The 10133-nt window shown below is 42.1% G+C and overlaps 1 protein-coding gene across 5 annotated transcripts in view; it reads right to left on the minus strand.

Annotated features, from left to right (window-relative positions):
* Window positions 1–9878, minus strand: part of mef2d (myocyte enhancer factor 2d) — a 106583-nt gene extending 96705 nt beyond the window's left edge. For all 5 annotated transcript variants that reach the window (XM_062992465.1, XM_062992462.1, XM_062992464.1 and 2 more), the window contains exon 1: window positions 9680–9878. The gene's annotated coding sequence lies outside the window, so the exon portion shown is untranslated. The remainder of the gene's footprint in view (window positions 1–9679) is intronic.
* Between the last annotated feature and the right edge of the window lie 255 nt (window positions 9879–10133).

The raw sequence follows: 10133 nt of genomic DNA on the forward strand, positions 1-10133 counted from the left end.
GCATTATCTCCCGCCTCTGTGCAGACGCCATCAAACAGCCAGCAGACGCTGTAATTCCAGCAGTAATGAGGAATCCTTTCGGACCGCTCTCCCTCAGACACCGCCGATCATGTCTGTACACAGACACGAATTGGGGCATGAAGCCCTGCGATGGATTGGCACCCTGTCTACAGTGTTTGCCAATGGAACACAACCCTGATCAGGATAAAGCAGTTAATAAAATGAAATTAAATATGAAAAAAAAACAAATACAATGTAGACAAGCATGTTAAACTATTTCCAGATCTCTCCATGCAGGTCATACACTTCCATTACTACTACTAAACTCAACCTCTCCAACTGTAATACATATTAAAAAACAGATAATCAGAGTGCCATCCTTCTCTTCCACACTGCAGTGTACTTAGCTCTGCCCCCCCCCCCCCAACCCTCAGCCTATTCTTTTAATTGATAGTTAACCTTTGGATCGGCTCATAATGGCTCAATTAAAAGCTCAGGGAGATGATGAAGAAGATTTTGCGCTTGCTAAAAAACAGCGGTCTCAATTAAACATCACAAGCAGTACCGATGCTCAGGCTTTGTTCAGCGGTTACGGCACGCAGCAGTGAATCTTCACCAACTTACAGGGGTTTAATGATACCAGTAGCGAGCGATCAAAGTTTGTGCGCTGATGTGCAGCGTAAAATCAAGTAGAAAAAAATAAATGAATCTGAGTGGATTTGGCTCCGTGACCAGCTTGGATTGTTAATAAATATTTTTTGCAATGCAGCGTGGGTGTTTTGTAGAGAACGATCAGGTCAGAAATACTGTAAAACTTGTGTGTGTGCCGATGTATTCTGATATAAACTATATTAAGCCCCTGTACCACCTTTTCACACTCCTCCCCTGCGTTTCCCCTCACACCGTATCCTGCGTTCTCATTGGCTGGTCGACACAGCACTCATTGCCAGTTGTGCGACTCAGATCCAGATATTTGACGAGCTACAAATCTCTCTGAGCCGCTCGGATCGAGTTGTTGAGTAGTTCACACATAGCGATCGAGAGTCGAGTTTCGATCGCCGAGCGAGCGCCGAGTTGCTCCCGAGCCGCCAAATCTAGCGCCGACCGGCCGCCGAGCAAAAATCATAAGTGTGATGAGCTACCAAGTTGTGCTTTTGATTCACAAAACTGGACTATTTTTCACTCTAAATACTGAGGTTTAGTACTTATTAAATGTCTAGTAGATCAAGAGTCAAGAGTGAACAATAGTCCAAAGACATAACATTACTAGGATAATGGAACATTCTTTTCTTTCTGTTTGTGATCCAGGCAAATTTTAATGCAAAACAGGAATTCATTGTTTTGCCTGACCAACTAATTTTATTTTGTAAATATAAACAAATTTAGAATTTCATTCTTGCAGCAATTACAACAAGTTGGGACAGGGGCACAATAATAATAATAATAATAATAATTAGAGCATGAGTACCGATACTGGTATCGGGTATTTGTCCGATACCGCGCTCATTAACTTGTACTCGCAAACGAGGCTCCGATACTAACCATCCGATACCGTGAGCCTAGTGCACGTTGCTGCGTTATGCCTGGTTCACACTACACGACTTTTGCCGGCGCTCGGCGACCGGATCGAGTTTTCTTGCACGTCAGATATCTGATCTGAGATGTGCGACTGGGAACGAGTGACTTGTCGAACAGCCAAAGAAGGCAGGATACGGTGTGAGGGGAAACGCAGGAGAGGAGTGTAAACAGGTGGGACAGGGGGGATAATATAGTTTATATCAGAATACATCAGCACACACACACACACGTTTTACAGTATTTCTGACCTGATCGTTCTCTACAAAACACCAACATTGCAAAAATATTTATTAACCTCCAACTCACTACAGAACGATCCATGCTGCTCGTGTTGCCAAATCCACTCGGATTCATTTATTTTTCCTCCATGATTTCATCACATCAGCGCACAAACACTTTGATCGCTCGCTACTTGTTGACGTGCATTTTTGGACGTGGTATCATTAAACCCCTCGTCACTTCTCACGTGTGTTTTTGTTTAAAAAAAAAAAACGGTATTCTAAATAGGTATCGGCAAGTACAAAAATACATGCACTCGTACCTGTACTCGGTTGGGAAAAAATGGTATTGATGCATCCCTAATAATAAAACATTTATAGAATATTTAAAATGCTTTAAAGTATCATGACTGGGTAAAAAGGAGGATTCACCGACGGTTCGTCCAAGCATCATGGTCATGGTTCACCACTTTGTGCCAATCAGTTAAAAAAAAACATTTCTCAACGCATTACAGATAATAATAAATAATAAAGTATACAGAGACATTTCATTCAGTGTACGGCAAAGCCACAACTGCTGAATGTGTGTGAACTCTGAGCCCTCAGATGGCATTGCATTTGAAACCATCATGCCATTGTGATTGTTACATGGATTGTTACCACTGACACCTAACACAGTCGACCACTGAATCAGGAAATGCAATCTGGAACTCTAATGTCAATTCTAGACAAAAATGCAAATGAGTTTTCGAAGCCCAAGCTTATCATAGGTAAACAAACAGAACTGTGCTGTGGTCGGGTGAGTCCACGTTTCAGCTTGTTTTCGAGTTCTCAGTGGTAAAGATTAAAAGAAAAAGAATTATTTAAAATAATGAGTTAATAAATGATCAATTGTCCTGACCTGTCCAAATTCAAGTCACTTCTCAAAACTCATCTATTCAGAGTGGCATTTAACTTGTAACAACACGAAATAAATGCTTTTATTTTTGCTATTCTTTTTAATAGTTTTTATACTTAGATCACGACAGAAATGTGAAGTCCTAGATCCTAAAACTTGTAAAGTTTTCAGTTTCCTGATTGCATGTGAATCTGTCCTGTTTCTGTCTAATTTTAAGAAATTGTTCTATATTTGTTGTTCTCTCTCATAATTTAGCTAATTTTTAATGAACTGTCTTATGCTGCTCTCTTTGTTTTTATCTTAATTATTCTTGATGTTGATGTACTATTTTGATTTTGTACTATGATTTGTATGGTGTATGTACGTATTTGTTTTGATTATTTGTCTTATGTAAAGCGTCTTTGAGTATCTTGAAAAGCGCTATATAAATAAAATGTATTATTATTATTATTATTATCTGTATTCCCACTTTTACCTTCAAATACTGACTGGATCTAAATCAGATCACATTTAGCCCAAGTGAAACCTCACGATTCTGAATGTGTCCGATGTTACCTGACACACTTCATCTGTGTGAACATGTGAAGATGTAAAACAGGTACACAGTGAAGTCTAAAATTTACATACCAGGAATATACAAAAATGTTTTTATCTCTGTGGCGAAATACAGAGAACACAAACTTCCTTGTAATCTTCTATGTTTTAATAGCTTTTTTGTGGACAGCAGTCTCTAAGCCCATGGCGACGTCAAGCTTACTTCACTCACTCACTTTCTTAACCGCTTATCCAGTTAGGGTCACAGGGGTTTGTGCTGGAAGCCTATCGCAGCATTTTCAATGGGCGCAAGGCACACAGTGACACCCTATACGGGGCGCCAGTCCATCGCAGGGCACACACACACACACATTCGCCTATAGGGTAATTCAGTGTCTCCAATTAACCTGACTGCATGTTTTTGGACTGTGGGAAGAACCCGACGCAGACATGTGGAGAACATGCAAACTGCGCACAGAAAGGACCCGGACTTTATTTCAGTAGCAAATCATTCATGGCAAAGCTGTTTTGGCGGATCTTTAGTTACATTTGACCATCCAGTGGAACGATTTCACCACAGCGAGATCAGGTTCGGGTTTTCTTGCGAGCCTTGTACCGAACATGTAAATGTAGCTAGGGCTGACCAACTGATACTTTCTGGTAGATGAAATGTGTCTACTGATGGAGATTTGTCTCTATTATTTATATGTGCAGCACTTAGCAGACGCTTTTATCCAAAACGACTTTCAAATTATGACTAAATACAATTCAAGCGATTAAGAGTTAAGGGCCTTGCTCAGGAGCCCAACAGTGGCAAGTTGGAAAGACTTGAACCGCAAACCTAGTGATTACTAGTCTACTACTGAGCTTATAAGCAACTACCACTCCGGTATTACACTGCTCATTATACCGCTCTGTCTACAGACCATTAGCACTGTTCTGTTAACTGGTTTTATTTAAATACACAAATTTTACTGGCCTATTAACTGGAACAGATTATTAGTGCTTGTTTATGTCGACGTGCCTTTGAGTCCGACTTGGCAAAGCATGACACAGGAAAGTAAGATTTAACACATAAACAGGCTTCCAAACAAACAAGATCATAAACAACATCCAATATATTCCACCTCAAACAGCCAACCAGCGCTATATCGTAACCTGTACAGTTCCTGTGATGATCCTGGGCGATATCACCCACCATCCAAGTCACGTCCAAATGTTTCTCAACGGTTTTGTCATTTTATGCACGTGTCTACGAGTAAACTAAAAGGTTACAGCAGGTCGATTTCCACTGTGAAACGCTGGACGCGAGGCAGAAAATACCCTGGACAGGGCACCAATCTAACCCAAAGACAATCATGCCTATGTAGATGCCCGACCAGCCGATAGCAGCACTAAAATTTGAACCCAGATTGAATGGTTCAATAGACCTGATAACACTTGAGTATTTGTGTTTACGTGTCTGTGAGTAAACTAAAGGATGTGCTTCTGAACTGACCTGCATGCTCAGACCATCCGGCTGAGACTATGCATACTTCTTCAGCTTTTGGAACAAACTTCACTGTGTAATACCGTTTATTTACTTAATAATGAGAGTATAAGAGCTAAATAAGTGCATTTGGGTAAGTGGTGGCTCAGTGGTTACGGTACTAATGGGTTTTTCTAGTAATCAAAAAGTTGCTGGTTCTAGCCACACCACTGCCAGATTACATTACAGGTGAATGTCAAATGTAAGAAAGTAACATTACATGACCCTTGTCATGATCCCTGCTGAGTCTGGTTCCTCTCAAGGTTTCTTCCTGTAATTCTAAGGGAGTTTTTCCTGCTCGCTCAACAGGGGTTTTAGGTCTGTTGGTCCTGGATCCTGTAAAGTTGCTTTGAGACTATGTCCAGTGTAAAAAGCGCTATACAAATAAATTTGACTTGACTTGACCTCGTTAGACGCTTGCATTCTATGTAGCAAGTGCACCAGACCTGTGTGTTCTATTCTGTGTAGTGTAGTCATGTTAGAACAGGTAGTTACAGGTTACACACGATTCATTCGTTCAAGTTCAGTGTCAAACACCATCAGGGGCAATTTTATATCTCCAGTTGTCTTTGTACTGTGGGAGGAAACCAGAGCTCCCAGAGCTCACACAGGCAGTGAGAACACGGGGTCGACATAAAAAAAGCCACATGAATTCCAATCAAGCTGTTCAGACCAAGGTCACATTGCTCCTGAATGGATTTCAGTACCACACATAAAAGTGGCCCAGATTGAAATTAGTGTTCCAGATTCTATACCATTGTCGCCGTTCACATGGTCGGAATGACACATATGTGTCATATATGTGGTGAAAAAAGCAGATTTGGATGACTTTAGCTGTGTGAGCCTCGCCTGATGCTCGAAATGTGTGGTGATGATTCACATGCTGCAATCACACCTCTGAAGTTATACAAAACAAGCTCGCAAAGAATCAGCACAAGTAACAGAGAGGATGCGGGTACCGACCGATGCTTAGACATGTAATCGCATGTTTATTTGTCTATCCATTAAACAGGCACACTGAAGTGGTCAGATACAACCCAACACGAGTGCACACCATCAAATAGGCTGGGCGATATATCGAGATTTAAAGAAATATTGATATATTTTCATACGGGATATAAGATAAGACAATATGGTTTATATCGATATAGAGTATGTTGCGTTTGAAAAACAAGAAAAATGGGCATCTTCATTTCAAAACCCAATATTGAAAAACGGTACTGCTCTATCTGTAAAAAACTAACATTATGGGGAGTGATTTCTGTACTGGATGTTGTACGTGGTCGTGTTAGTTTATACTGGATGATCACCCGACACATCATTTATTTATTTATCTCGTATTATAGTATTTCTTGTTCTCAGCCAATAAACATCCAAAAATTAACAAAATTGCACGAACTAACTCTGCAGTAAACACGGAGCAAACAGCAATTAAACGACAAATAAAGCTGTTAAATAATAATAAAGTGCATGAAGCAGAAGGCGGATTAAAATGCATTAAATGTTGTAATAGTGACACAGTGACGTGTACGATTAGTTCTGCCTGTATTACAGAATTAAGTTCTATACCGTAAAAAAATATATTAATGCCGCTCAGGTGGCGCAGCGGTAAAAAAGACACGCTGCAACCAGGGCTGGATTCTGAGTACCTCGTATCGAAGCTGACTGGCTAAGTGGATGTGGGTCTCTCTCTGTCAGAATGCGATTACGACCTCTGCCGGCTGATTAGAGGCGCCTGCACAGGAGATGAGGAAGAGCGCCCTTAGGGTGTGTCTCTCCGCATGCGACGCTAGGTGGCGCCAAACTCATAAATGTGTGGGTGGCAAAAATGCATCTGGCTGCTGCTCATGTTTCGGAGGGGATACGGGTTAGCTTCGATCTCCTCGGTCAGGGCGGCGTTCGGCATAGACAGAGAGGAAGCACGACGCAAATTGAACAATTGAATGCGCTAAAAGGGGAAGAAAAAGGGGAAATATATATATATATTAATGTAAATGTTAATGTTGTGGCGACGGTGATGTAAAATAATGTATAAAGTCCAATAATAAATAAAAAATATCGAGATATATATCGTATATCGCCGTTCAGCTAAAAATATCGAGATATTATTATTTGATCCATATCGCCCAGCCCTACCATCAAAGGCCAGCCTGCATGCAGCCAAGGACACTGAACATGGCCTGATCTATAAGCTGTGTTCAGCATCTCAGCTTCTGCCACGCGCCGCCACGCTGCGAATCACGCCTTGCATCAACAGACTGCACGAACACCTGACATAGATTTGGGTTTTGGTGGCCGGCGTTGAAAATTGAAGCCATTCATGACGAAGAAGGCATCTTTACAAACCACAACAAAAACGCATGTGGGTTCAAGTTGTTTCAGTATTACCGCCTCAGACAAGGCATTCATTTCAGAGGGAGGTGGGAGGGGGCAGTAATAACAAACGCAATTATGGAGACAGAGTGCACTCATGCTGAACACTCAGCATTTCCCCTTAGGTCGTTAATAGAGACTATTAGACAGTAGGTATAAAAACAGGTCTAGATCAGATAGACGGATAAGGTGCACCCAGGTTGGTCTGAGTGAACACGACAAAACACAAACAATCTGTATTGCGTAACATTAAGTGTCTTACTGACACGGGACTGCGTGGGATTGTCAGTTTCAGAGTGGACTGCTGATTTAAAAAAAACTTACTATAAATTAAATCTTTCAGTTTTAACACCTTCGCTGCTAGTACCTGGATGCATGTGTGTATGATTTGTCTTGATTACAATTTGTAGCAATGCTATCAGAGCACACACGTGCAATTGATCACTACTAAATGTAATTATCAAAACTAAAAACCTGTATGAGGTCAAAATGTACAGTATTATAAATATTTGTACTAATGCAGATCTGAATAGGTGGTAATTATGGAGACAGAGTGCACTCATGCTGAACACTCAGCATTTCCCCCAGGTCATTAAGAGAAACTATTAGACAGTATGTACAGTATAAGAACAGGTCTAGATTAGGTAGACGGATAAGGTGCATCCAGGTTAGTCTGAGTGAACAGGACAAAACATAAACGGTATTGCGTAACATTAAGTGTCTTACTGACACAGGACTGCGTAGGTTTGTTTGTTTATTTATCTATTAGGATTTTAACGTCATGTTTTACACTTTAGTTACATTCAAGACAGAAACCGTAGTTACTCATTTGCATGTCTTTGGACTGTGGGAGGAAACCGGAGCTCCCGGAGGAGAGGAAACCCACGCAGACATGGGGAGAACATGCAAACTCCACACAGAAAGGACCCGGACCGCCCCACCTGGGGATCGAACCCAGGACCTTTAGCGCTACCCACTGAGCCACCCTAGATAGACGGATAAGGTGCACCCAGGTTGGTATGAGTACACAGGACAAAACACAAACAATCGGTATCAGGACTGCGTGGACTGTTGTTTAAAAAGCAATCCGGTTCCAGTTTTAACACCTCTGATGCTTCTACCTTGATGCATGTGAGTATATTTTCTCTCAATAATCAATTAGGATGGCAGGATGTCTCAGTGGGTAGCACTGTCGCCTCACGGCAAGAAGGTCCTGGGTTCGATCGGTGTAAAGTTTGCATGTTCTCCGCGTGTCCGTGCGGGTTTCCTGCGGGAGCTCCGGTTTCCTCCCACAGTCCAAAGACGTGCGAGCGATACAAAATGAATAGGAAATACAAAATTGTCCATGACATGACATGACATGTGTTTGGTATTAAACTTGCGAGCTGTGTAAAACATGACGGTAAAACCCTAATAAATAAATAAACAATAAACAATTTGTAGCGATGGTCTCAGAGCAAATAAATGTCATTTACATTTACGGCAATCACAGTTGACAGTATACAATCTAAGCAATTGAGTGATAGGGCAGCGATAGCTCGGTGGATCCCTTAAACACACCGAGCCCTGAAATAAGAAGCATTGTGTGCACTTTTTAGGTTTCAGGTCGTCCAATTCGGCTCAACCTGTCAACGGTTAATCCAGCCACCTATAGTGCATATATTTATAATACATTCTGACCCCACACGAGGTTTATGTTTACAGAATTACATTTAGTAGTGAGCAGTTAGGGCGGCTGTAGCCTAGTGGTTAAGGTACTCAAGCCCAGCCACCACCACTACAACAGTTGCCACTATTGGGTCCCTGAGCAAGGCCCTTAACCCTCAATTGCTCATCGTGTTCGGCTCATTGTGTAAGTCGCTTTGGATAAAAGCGTCCGCTAAATGCAAATTGAGGGTTAAGGGCCTTGCTCAAGGGTCCAACAGCAGCAACCTGGCAGTAATGGGGCTTGAACCGCCAACCTTCTGATTACTAATCCAGTACCTTAACCACTAGGCTACAGCCACCCTAACTGCTCACTACTAAATGTAATTCTGTAAACATAAACCTCATGTAAGGTCAGCATGTATTATAAATATATGCACTATAGGTGGCTGGATTTACCGTTGACAGGTTGAGCCGAATTGGACGGTCGCCACTGTTGCGCACACGAAAAGACAACACGACTCAGTCCGATCTGATCAACCTGAAACCTAAACACAACACGTCTTATTTCAGGGCTCGGTGTGTTTAAGGGATCTGAACAGGACTCGTGTGTCTGGTCGGCTCTCCTTGACAGCGGGCGATATGCGATGCCGACACAAGCTGGAGAGCGAGTTACATTAGCTACGGCTAGTCCTCCATTTTGGACTCATTTTCATCACGACAGAACTGGAATTCCGAGCATTTCGAAGACACGGGTTGACTTTTCACGAACCCTTAAATCACGTTAAATATTAACCAGTCAGCCGCGGGTGAATATTCTCCTCAAAATGTAAACACAGCCAGCGAAGGAAGCTAAGCTAATCGATTCCTTCGCTAGCTCCTCTGACAGGCTAGAAAGTCACTTACCTAGAGTAGCTACTGTATCCACATCTGTAAGGTAGCGAAGAGATTTCCTAAACCCCGGAGACACCCGCAGGGACGCAAATACAAATAAAAACGTTCAGCAAACGAGTGAAACCAAAGCAAAGCCAGAGTGAATCCCTGAACCCCGCTCCGCTTGGGTTTTGGTGTCGGGATATTAGTTTAGCTAGCCTGCTCAGCCAAATAATACACTGTACAAGGTGTCCTATCTACCATGACTGCCACTGCGTTATGATTGACACCTAGCCGGCCAATAGGAGGCCACATTAGACCGGCTTCAGCCAATCACGTCACGAGGGCGGGACTCCAGCAGAAACGCAGAGACTGTAGGCGAGGGTTAAGGTGAAATAGGAAGGACTTGAGAGATCATGCCTGAGCATATTGTATTCATCCGCCGACAGATTATAAACATGACAATAATCAATTAGTTCTTGTTTTG

This window comes from Trichomycterus rosablanca, chromosome 3 (assembly GCF_030014385.1).
Source record: "Trichomycterus rosablanca isolate fTriRos1 chromosome 3, fTriRos1.hap1, whole genome shotgun sequence".
NCBI lineage: Eukaryota > Metazoa > Chordata > Actinopteri > Siluriformes > Trichomycteridae > Trichomycterus > Trichomycterus rosablanca.